Source organism: Lipotes vexillifer, unplaced genomic scaffold (genome assembly GCF_000442215.2).
Source record: "Lipotes vexillifer unplaced genomic scaffold, Lipotes_vexillifer_v1.1 scaffold506, whole genome shotgun sequence".
NCBI classification, from domain to species: domain Eukaryota; kingdom Metazoa; phylum Chordata; class Mammalia; order Artiodactyla; family Lipotidae; genus Lipotes; species Lipotes vexillifer.
This window is the reverse complement of record NW_006780679.1, coordinates 614,418-625,589: the sequence shown is the minus strand read 5'-3', so window position 1 is coordinate 625,589 and position 11,172 is coordinate 614,418.

Below are 11,172 nucleotides of genomic sequence, written 5' to 3'. Positions count from 1 at the left end.
TTATGCGGGCCTCTCACTGTTGTGGCCTCTCCCATTTGCGGAGCACAGGCTCCGGACGCGCAGGCTCAGTGGCCATGGCTCACGGGCCCAGCCGCTCCGCGGCATGTGGGATCTTCCCGAAACGGGGCACGAACCCGCGTCTTCTGCATCGGCAGGCGGACTCTCAAGCACTGCGCCACCAGGGAAGCCCTGATTTACGGGATTTTTTGAAGGGGAAGAACAAAGAGGCTGGGATTAATCATCATCTTGCAATTCTGTGACATTTCTTAATTGTAGTTTTGGTAGTTGGAATGTGTCTGGTTTATAATTTTCTAGCCAAGTGTTCCATGGCTTGGGGGTCAGTTAACTCATCTTGCCCTAGGGAAACAACCTGAGTTTGTATGTTAATGATAATATCTATAATAGCAATTTTAGTACGTTAACAATGTTATCAACAACAGCAATTTTGGTCATCTGACTCTGGTTGATTAGTGTTCAGGTAGCACAGGACTGAGGTCAGAGGGGACAAGAAAGGGAATAAAGTTTTGGTTAGAGAGATTAATCAAAAACTTGGTAAGGGAACTCAGTTTTAGGCTGACTCAGTTTCACTGATGTATGAGCACTATTAATTTTAAATTGGACTCATAAACTATTCAATTACATATGATTATGTAAAGAACCAGGTCACAAAATAGTACATATGGCATATCACTTTTATTTTAAAATATATAGAATTATATAGAATATGTGCGTATACACATATATGCCTGCACACGTGTATCTTACAGATGAAAAGAGATTAAGGAAAACATTAATATATTATTACCTATAGTTTGTTGCATTACTGATTTTTATTTTCTTCTCTGTGTTTTTCCATGTTTTTTTAAATTTCTACAATGAATGTGTATAATTTTTATATTAAGAGAATAACACATTTAAAAATGAAGAAAATAAAAAGGAAGATAGGGAGGTAGGAAGGGAGAGATGGAGAAAGGAAGGAAAGAAGGAAGTCTAACGTAGCAGGGATGTCTTTGCCTTTGTGAAGCTGAGCAGGGCACTGTTTACTTCTCGGCTTATCATCTGTCCTCTTTGGTATCTGGATATTGTAAAGAGCTATGAATTTTAAATTATAGAACTATATGTACTAAAAAAGAAAAGTCATTATTAGCACAGATCTACCAAAAGAGAGAATAACTAAGTATAAGAGCATATGTGTGAGTACACGTATTCAGATATGGCTTTCTGACATATTTTTCTTTAATATGGTCTAGTTTAGCATTAGCTGTAGTTTGCTTCCTCTAATTCTCTATAAACTCTTACAGGCAAGAAGGGAAATACATCTGAAACCGTGACCTTACTGTGTGAGAAGATGGCATATGATTGCCTTTTAGCCCAAAACTATCCAGGTTTCAGCAAGTAAATAGTTATGAGTCAGATAAAAAGACCTGAAAGAGATTTCCCTGTACATTCTGGGTCAGGGACCCATGTATGGGTCAGGGACCATGTATTACATGATGTATGTTTTGCAATTACAGCGTTTGGCACACAGGAGGTTTCGGTAAATCTTTGCATTGTTAAAAAAAAAATTGAACGATGTCTTAATCTAAATCATTTTTTTTTTTCTGATCAGTTAGAAGCTCACTAGCTCTTAATTTAGAAGTATAAACCATGCAAACATTTTTCTCAGACAGTAGAGAAATGTTCAGGTGAATGCAGAGGCAGCCACTTCCGGCACAAGGATGTCAGAGATGCCAGATGAAAGACTTCCACTGTCAAAGCCTGCCTTGTGTCTCTGGGCCACAGTACCTGTGTTGTCCATGTGGAATATTCATTTTCCCGCTTAAAGTCAGTATTTCTGGAAGGGTAACCTATGTTTAGATTACCTACATCATAATCATCTAAAGTGTTTATAAGTATGCAGATTCTTAGAACTTACTCTAAACGTATTAGTTTGAGAAAATTGGGTAATGGTAATATTCCCAAATTCAGACTCTCAAATAGAATATTAGCAAAGTCTCAAAGTAAGAATTATACCAGCTCCCTTACCCCCATATCACAAAATCTATATTTCGAATAGATTTTCATATGTGACAAAGAGAGTTTGCGCTCTACAGTGGAAGAATGGTCTGGATCAGCTGGGGTAAACCTGGAAAAAATTTAAAAGTTAGACAAGTATATTTATTGATCAGCAAAATCATAAAGGAAGGTGTTTTCTTTTCTTTTTTAAGCTTCTTATCATAATTTAACAAATAGAAGTACACAAATCATAACTGTGCAGCTTGGTAAATTTGCACAAATCTAACCTATTGGTGCACTCTGCAGTCAGATGTGGAATCAGAGCATCTCCAGCATCCAAGAAGCCCCTGTGCCCCCCTTCCTTTTATCGCCCTCCCCCTTACCGAGGGTAACGACTATCCTGACTTCTAATACCATAGATTGATTGTGCATGTTTTGGAACTTTACATAAATGTCATCAAACAGAATAAATTCTTTCGTAATTGACTTATTTCACTCCACATTGTGTTTGATTCATCCATATTATTGTTGTAGTAATAGCTCTTTCATTCTCATTAAGGAATGCTATCTTTTTTGGTTAAATATGCCATGATGTGCTTGACCGTAGATGGGTATGGATGAGTGTTTTAGTAGTTTTCCATTTTAGGCTATTACAGAGAGTGCCACTATGAACATTTTAGTACATGTCTCTTAGTAAACATATGTACACATTTCAGCTGAATATGTACACAGGAGTAGAATTATTGGGTCACAGGGTATGCATAACACCAGTTTTAGCAGACACAGTCAAATAGTTTTCCAAATTGATTGTATCAAATTGCCCTCTAGCAGTGCTGAGTGTTCTACTTGTTGCACATCCTTGTCAGCGCTTGGCATTCTTCTGTTCTTTCATTTATGTCACTCTGGTGAGTATATAAACATCATATACTAACTTTAATGTGTATTCTACATGGGAAGTTGGTGTTATTGTAGTTGTTGTTTGTTTAAATATCTATTTTCTACACTTCAGCCTCAGAATTCTGATTCAAAAGGACGACAGAGGGTTTTGGGATGCGATATACTTTACAGCTCTCTAAAGTAATACTGGTACCCATTCAGGTATTTGAACCACTGACCTAAGATCCTGGCTTTCAAGGACAAGTAAGGGAATGGGTTCCTTAATGGATTCATTCAAAACGTTCCCACTGGGAGGTGAACATAAAGAACTCCTGGATAATTGTCTTAATGAGGGAAGATTGTTTTCAAATTTGTATCAACCATTTTAATGGTCAGAGGTTTTTAGATATTCTACCAAGATATTCATCAAAGCAGGTTTGTACCCAAAGTGTACATTCAGTTTTTCAAAGGTGATTTAAAATATGGCATAGGGCTCTGTATTAGGAGAGAAAAAAACCAATAGATTTTGTGTGTGTGTGTGTGTGTGTGTGTGTGTGTGTGTGTATACACATATGTGGGGGGGAGAGGGAGGGAGAGACAGAGAGACACAGAGAGACAGAGAGAGGCAGAGAAATTAATTCTAGGAATTGGCTTAAGTAAAGTTGACACAAAAAATTTACCATCTCAGGCTTTGAATATAATATTTATCTTTGTAATTCTGAGGACAAAATCTTATAAATGATTCCAGGTATCTTTCCTTTAGTGAGTTCTTATCAAGCTTTACAGGATCTACCAAGATTAAGTTGACAAAGAAAGGAAAATAACCACACCCACAAGCTTTTTAGTAGTCTGCATGATATCTATATATTAATAACAAATTAATTGGTTGGGGACTAGGCAGTAAGAATCTAAGCTTCGATACCAGAAGCTACTGCTGAAACCCTGAATGGGCAATGGATAATTTTATTTTTTTGCGTTACGCGGGCCTCTCACTGTTGCGGCCTCTCCCGTTGCGGAGCACAGGCTCCGGACACGCAGGCTCAGCGGCCATGGTTCACGGGCCATGTGGGATCTTCCTGGACCGAGGCACGAATCCGTGTCCCCTGAATCGGCAGGCGGACTCTCAACCACGGCGCCACCAGGGAAGCCTGGCAATGGATAATTTTAGCTTTCTGATTTTAGAACTCAAGAGAGAAATGTTAGGGATATCAAATTATCTTTATGTATGTCATCAGATCACAGTGTTTTACCTAACAAGGAATCAATTTTAAATCTCATCCAGGGAGTGAATGAGAGTATTGAAGTTGCTCTAAGTTTTTCCTTTTTATCACTCTTTGATACATGTTGAGTTATTTCAGTGGGCTTTATTGGAGATATTTACTTTAGCCTCAGTTTAAGGCATTAAATGTGTATTTCTTCTATTACAGCACACCACACTTACGTGAGTGTAATAAAACAGCAGAGTTTGGCACCATCCATTTCTTGTTATGAATTGCTGAAATGATGCTGGGGAGTGTATTTATAAGTAGCGCATACTAGTGTTGCCAAGTATTGACTTTGCTTGTGCTAACTCCATCCCATAAAACTTTTGACGACAACCTAAGTAAAGTTCAGTTGAAGATTAAATATTGCAAAATAAATGCCATAAATGGAAACCATTTTTCAAAACACTAAATTAGGAAGTTAAGGAATCAAGGCAATTAATCAATATTTCAAAATGATAAATATATTTTACAAAACACCACTTAAACTGAAAAGCTCAAAAAGGAGTTTTTGTGTGTGTGTTTAAAACAATGTTTATTTTAGTCTTTTGTGGGAGATTTCTGATGAGGCTTTTGAAAAACACTTTACCTAAAATTTTTGCTACAATTATATTCTTCATCAAAGTGATCTGAAGGAATACAGGTAAATCGTTTAGGTTTTGGTGCTAATAATTACGCTTGTCATTTATTGAGAACATATGTTCCAGGTGCTTTACCTAAATGTATTCAATTCTCTTTACAAGCCTATATCATTATTATCCTGATTTTAGAAAATACACTAATGTTAAAACAACATTTGTTCAGTCAGTCATTCCAGTAAGTTTCATTTGGTGCCAGACAATTCCAGAGTTTAACAGGGAGTCCAAGTCTCCCAGGCTTGTGGGCTTACATTCAGGAGAGAGGTGGTGAGGAAAAGGTAATAAACAAATAAGGAAAAAAAGAAAAAAGAAAATGATGAATTAAGAGAGAAGACAGGGAAGTGTGGTCATCTGGCAGATAGGTGGGGGCAAAGAAGGGAGGAGGTGAGGCAGCATATCACTGTGTGCATGCAGAAATCCACATGCAGGCAAACTTGGCATATCTAAAATAACCAAAGGAAACAAATATATGGTCACAGCTGAATTTAACATTTAGTTGGGGAGATATGTGAATATAAAATATTAAATAAGAAGACTTAATAGTAGCTTTAAATACCACCTATATGCCGATGACACCTATGTGTCTATCTCCATCCCAGTCTGATTCCTAGACTTATAAATCCAAGTGCCTATGGGATATTTTGATTTAGGTGCCACCTAGCCATCTCAACCTTTCACATACTAGTTTATATATCTGCATCTTATAATTTTAATTAACATGAGTCATTACTCCTAGATCCTGGTTAAGTATGGCCCCATTGAGAGGATTAAATTTCTGGGCTTGCCAGAGGATAACCATAAACAAGTACTACTAATAATTGTTCAGGAAACTTACAGGGAACGCTCTGATTTCCTTACTAATGCACCAGATCATTGGGGCCCTCTGAGAGCCAGTCTTGAGTTTACAGTGGGAGAAAAGAAATCAAATACCTGCCTCCTAGGAGCTTATATTTTAATGTGGAGTAGAGTGGAGCAAAGACAGTGAACAACAACAAAAACAAAACCCTACATATACGTGTCTCACGTTATGCCAGGTAGTGATGAGTGATATAAAGGAGGAAAAGAAAAAAAAAAAAAAGAGCAAGATATAGCACATACTTATCCCAGCTCAGGGAAAAGACACTGGGAGTTGCTGTAGTCAGGAAAGACTTCATGAAGACGAATGCTTGATATAAAAGAGGAAAAAAGCATTAACTCTATTGTTTGATAGATGGGGAGCTAAAATTACATTTTTAAAAGCCCTAAACATCACAAATTAAGTTTAACATGAGCCACTACATATCACTGTCTTTCAAACTTTATGCTACAGCAAGTTGTTTTTGCCCACCTCTCCTGCCATGTGGAATTTTGTGTTGCAAGCTAAGGTATAACAAGCTACCAGTACATTTTCTTTAAAATTTTAGGAATCTCTTTAATCGGCCAGCAGTAAAGTGGTTAAGAGCATTACTAATTTAGATATTAAACCCATCACTGTCATCTTATTCTTCCCCTTCCAGTAATCATCCACACATTTTTTTTTAACAGTAATTAGCCAACTTTTATTATTTAGCGCTTTGTAATTACAAAATAGCTTGCAGTCATCACTTAGTTATTCTTAACGGCATTCCAATTAAGTTATTGGGAATCTGTGTCTTGCATACTATCTGGAAAATATTAAATTTCTTCCATACAATTTTGCTGTTTTCCATGCATATCTTTAGCTGTATTTCACTTCACTTGCTTTATATCTCACATCTCCTAACTTGAAGGTGCAGATTTTCTTGATGCAAAAATACCAGTGTTAGGGCTCAAGGCAGGCCACCCCAAAATATGCCAAAATGGCATATTGATTATTTTTGAATTAAAGTTACTTGAGAAACAGCTGGTGCAAGAAGGACATTCTGACCCTCTCCTCTGTCTCCTTTAAAACAGGAAATAAATCTTCCCTATGAAAGTTACCCTCCCTGTACCAGGAGGTAGAGAGACATCCTTACCATCAGAGACGGGAAATTCAGGGCTGAGAAGGCTGTAGAGATGAATCTGGTTACTCCTTTACTAATTTACTACGCCAAGCCCAAGCTCTGTTTAGATTCTACACTACTTAAGCACCCAAGCCTAAGTTTCTTCATCCTGTTCATTCCTTACAAATTCATTTCTTTGTCTAGAAAATATAAAAGCTGCCTCCCCTGGTCACTGCTTAGGTTCTATTTCTATGAAACCTCTGTACACACAAATTAAATGTTTTTCCCCTCCTGTTAATCTGTTTTCTGTCAATTTAATTATTAGACCAGCCAAAAGAATTGAAGGGGAGTAGGGAGGAAATTTCCCTCTCCACGTCACCAGTTTGTAGCTTAACCTCTGATTAGGAAAACAGAACTTTTAAAAACATTTAAATAATTCATTTTGGTGGGATTCAACATTTTGATGATAGTAGTATTCTAGTATGATTATACATGCTGATTTTATGGCACAAAATTTTGGAAAAATAAAGTTTCCTATTATTTTTTTTTCACTTTAAGTTATACCATTTCAAAATACATGATTTATAATGATTTAATTGAAATCAAGAAACTCAGCTATAAAGTGAAATCAATTGGTGCACTTCAAGTTCACAGGAAATAATTCTAATTAAAAATTGGACAAAGAAAAAGTTTAATATAAATGGAATAATTAGAGACATATTTTGTGTTACCTTGGGTGCATGTTTGATTAAGTTCTTGTGATTTGGAATCAGCTTATTTGAATCCCACTTTACCAAGTGCCAGTTGACTCTGGCTGTGCCCTTTTTAAGTCTCAGGGTCAGGATCTGTACAGTGGGATTAAATAGAGTAGTTAATGCAAAGGATTGCCGTGAGGATGTTCATGACCGCTCAGTAAATGTCCCTTTTATGCTTGCAGAAGTAAAATTTCTCCAGAAATAAGGAAGACCTTCTTCCTGATATAGGATTACATATACAGACTATATTTTAGGAGTATATATTGATACGATGATAATGTTGTTACTTAGAGAAATTAGCAGATTTTACTTAGACACTATGAGATTCACAGCCCAAGAAAGCCAGTGCTCTATCCTTAAACAAGTCACAGAATTTCCAGTTCAGTAACACACACTCTGTTTGACACTTATTATAGAAGAAAAGGATTTTAAAAGCTGAATCCACCAGTTCATTGGATCAGTTAAGTCTTTATTATATCCATACACCCTTAAAGCTCTCTTTGTAATCAGCCTGTTCTATCATTTAACAGCCTTATTTTGTGTTTTGGCAACGGACCCCAAGTGAATGGGTCTATCTGGGGATGAGAGGAAAGGAAGCCACCCAAAGGCCCTTTTTTGCCTTTGCAAACTGATGGTTTCCAAGCAGTTTTCTGGTGTTTGGAAACACTGCATAGTAACTGGGGGAAGAGGCAGCTGTGCTTTGGCCCACATGAGGTAATTTGCAGACACATTTTAATTGCCTTTTAGGGAGCATGAAGGAGTTCCAAATAGTCTAATGAGTTCCAGCAAACACCTGTGAAATGCTTTTAGACGACCATGTAATACTGAAATTAAGAATGTAACACAGCAATTGGAGGCATGGTGATTTATTTTTTTTTCCCCTCCACTGAAAAGGATAGCTAGAGATGTTTGAAAGACCCCTTGCCTATATATAGTAGGTTTTCCACTCACCAAATGACCTTTGGGAGTAATCTAATGAATTCAATAATGTTTGATAGAACCTTCACATCAAACTTTATATGTAAAAAAAATAAAAAATCTTGATCAGACAGTAATACTTAAATGAGAGGGATATCAGATAGTTATAAATCTAAAACTATACATCTGTTAGTCAATAAACAATATTAAATGAATTGATCTGAAATACATGCAAAAAAATCCTAACAATATGGTGATAGATGGAGATTGTGAAATACTTTATGGTTTCTCTCCCTCCCTCCTTTCTTTCCCTCTCTGCTGCCTCCCTTCCTCCCTTCCTTCCTTCCTACATTTTTTTAATGGTTCATCAGTGATTTAAATGAAGATAGTTTTGAGAGATGGATGACATTTTAATCTTCCTGGTATGCATTTGGGAGCTGCAACAGAGGAAAGATTAGTATAATTTGGAGATTAAGAAAAGAAAAAATTCAGAAATTATATCCTCATTCTAACTTTAGACTAACGTTATTATTTTGTGAGTGTATTTGTGTGTGTACCATTATGTAAGTGCGTAAGTCTTCCTTCTCCTAAGTAACAACAATCCTGAAATGTGTGTTCACATTCCAAAATTCTCCTTATACTCTTAATATATGTGGTATATGATATCACATATGCATACATACACACACATGTACTCCAACAAAATGAAGTAAAAAGCTCTAAAATCAAATCACACTGCATTGTTCCTCTGCAGGGCTATTTTTTCTTAACATAGTTGTAGGATACCTTAATAGATGCAGCTATAATTCATTTATTTTCATGATTGTATAGTGTGCCACTGTAAAAATATTTACACTTTATTCCTTTGTGATAGACATTTATGTTGTTTTCACTTTGTCACTATCACAGGCAATGCTTCCCTCATCTATGGCTGTAAAAGTATTTCTTTAGACTGCCTAGAAATGTAATTGATAGGTGACAAATTATAAGCATTTTCAGCTTGACTAGCTTCTGCCACCTTTCTCTTAAAAGCGGTTATAATAATTTGCTTTCCTACCAGTGTTGCCTAAGAATTACTATGGATTTATATGCCTGCCAGTTCATGAAATCGTCAGTCAGTTTTAAGTTTGTCCATTTGATTGATAGGAAATTCCAATTTGGTTTATCTTGTGTTTCCTAATGATTGGCAAGTTTCCGTATCTTTCGTATACATATTGACACTTCACATAGAATCTTCTGTGAATTTCCTTTTTCCTTTGTGTTGTTTCTTTAATTTTTTTAAGTGGATTTTATGAGTCTTAATTTGGGACACAAAAACTTTCTTGGTTATATGGGCTACAAATACCATCTCTCTATCTATGGTTTATCTTTTGTCATTGGGCTTATGGTAACTTTTGACACACACAAGGTTTAAAATTTAATTCATTATGGTTTGTCTTTTTATATCTTTTTAAATATTTATTTATTTGGCTGCGCCAGGTCTTAGTTGCAGCATGTGAGATCTAGTTCCCTGACCAGATCAAACTCCAGCCCCCTTCATTGGGAGCACAGAGTCTTAACTGCTGGACCACCAGGGAAGTCCCCATATCTTATTTTAGAAAGCCTTTCCTGCATTGGGGAAATAATAAAGTTCCTATCTTAGAGTTTCTTCTATATATAATACTGTTTTTCCTATTTTTAAATTTAATACACGTGAAATTTGGGCTGTATTTTGTGAGGTAGGGATCCATGTGGCTAATCCATACTTTTAGCACCCATCCTGTTTATCTGCAATGACCTTAAATATTGTTTCCACATATGCACGCTTCTAGAGCTTCACTGACTAATATGGGGGCCAGTAGTTAAAGCAGCTATTTACATTTACATTTAATTAAAATTAAGCAAAATTTTAAAATTCAGTTTCCTAGTCTCACTAGCCACATTTCAAGTACTCACTAGCCATATATGATTAGTCTCTATTTTATTGGACATTGCAGATGTAGAATATTTTCATTATCACAGAAAGATCTGTTGGACAGTGATATTAAGGAATTCAGCTCTCTTAGACTTAATTCACCTCTGTCTGCCCCTGTCCCTGCCACTGCTCTAATGCAACAGTGTTTCTATAATCTTAGTATTTCATGGGGCAAGGTGTTCTCCCTTATTCTTATGTTTCAGAAGTGTCTTCTCTATTCTTGGTTTTTTGTTCCTCTATAGATTTTTAATATCACCTTTAGGGAATTTGATTGAACTTTCATGTGTTTATACAGAAATATGGATATAATTTATACATATATATCATTGCATTTCTAAACCTTGGTCAGTATACACCTTTCTGTTAATTTAGAATTTATTTTTTAATTCATAAAGTTTTCTCTACATATGTCATCTACATTTTGAATAGCTTTAATCATAAGTACATTAAAGGTTGTGTTACTATTGTAAATTGTATTTTTCTTTTACGTCATCTGCTTATTGTTAGTGCATAGTAATACTATTAATTTTTATGTATTGCTCTTATACCCAACTACCTCACTGAATTCTAAGTAAACTTATTTTGTTTTATAAACTCTCTTAAGTTTACAAGGTAGACAAACAATATTTGTGAGTAAGGTCAATTTTGTATCTTCCATTTCAATTTCTATAACCTCTCTCTCACTTTTTTTTTTTTTTTTTTTTTTTTTTTTCCTTGCGTTATGCGGGCCTCTCACTGTTGTGGCCCCTCCCATCTGCGGAGCACAGGCTCCGGACGCGCAGGCTCAGCGTCCACGGCTCACGGGCCCAGCCGCTCCGCGGCATGCGGGGTCCT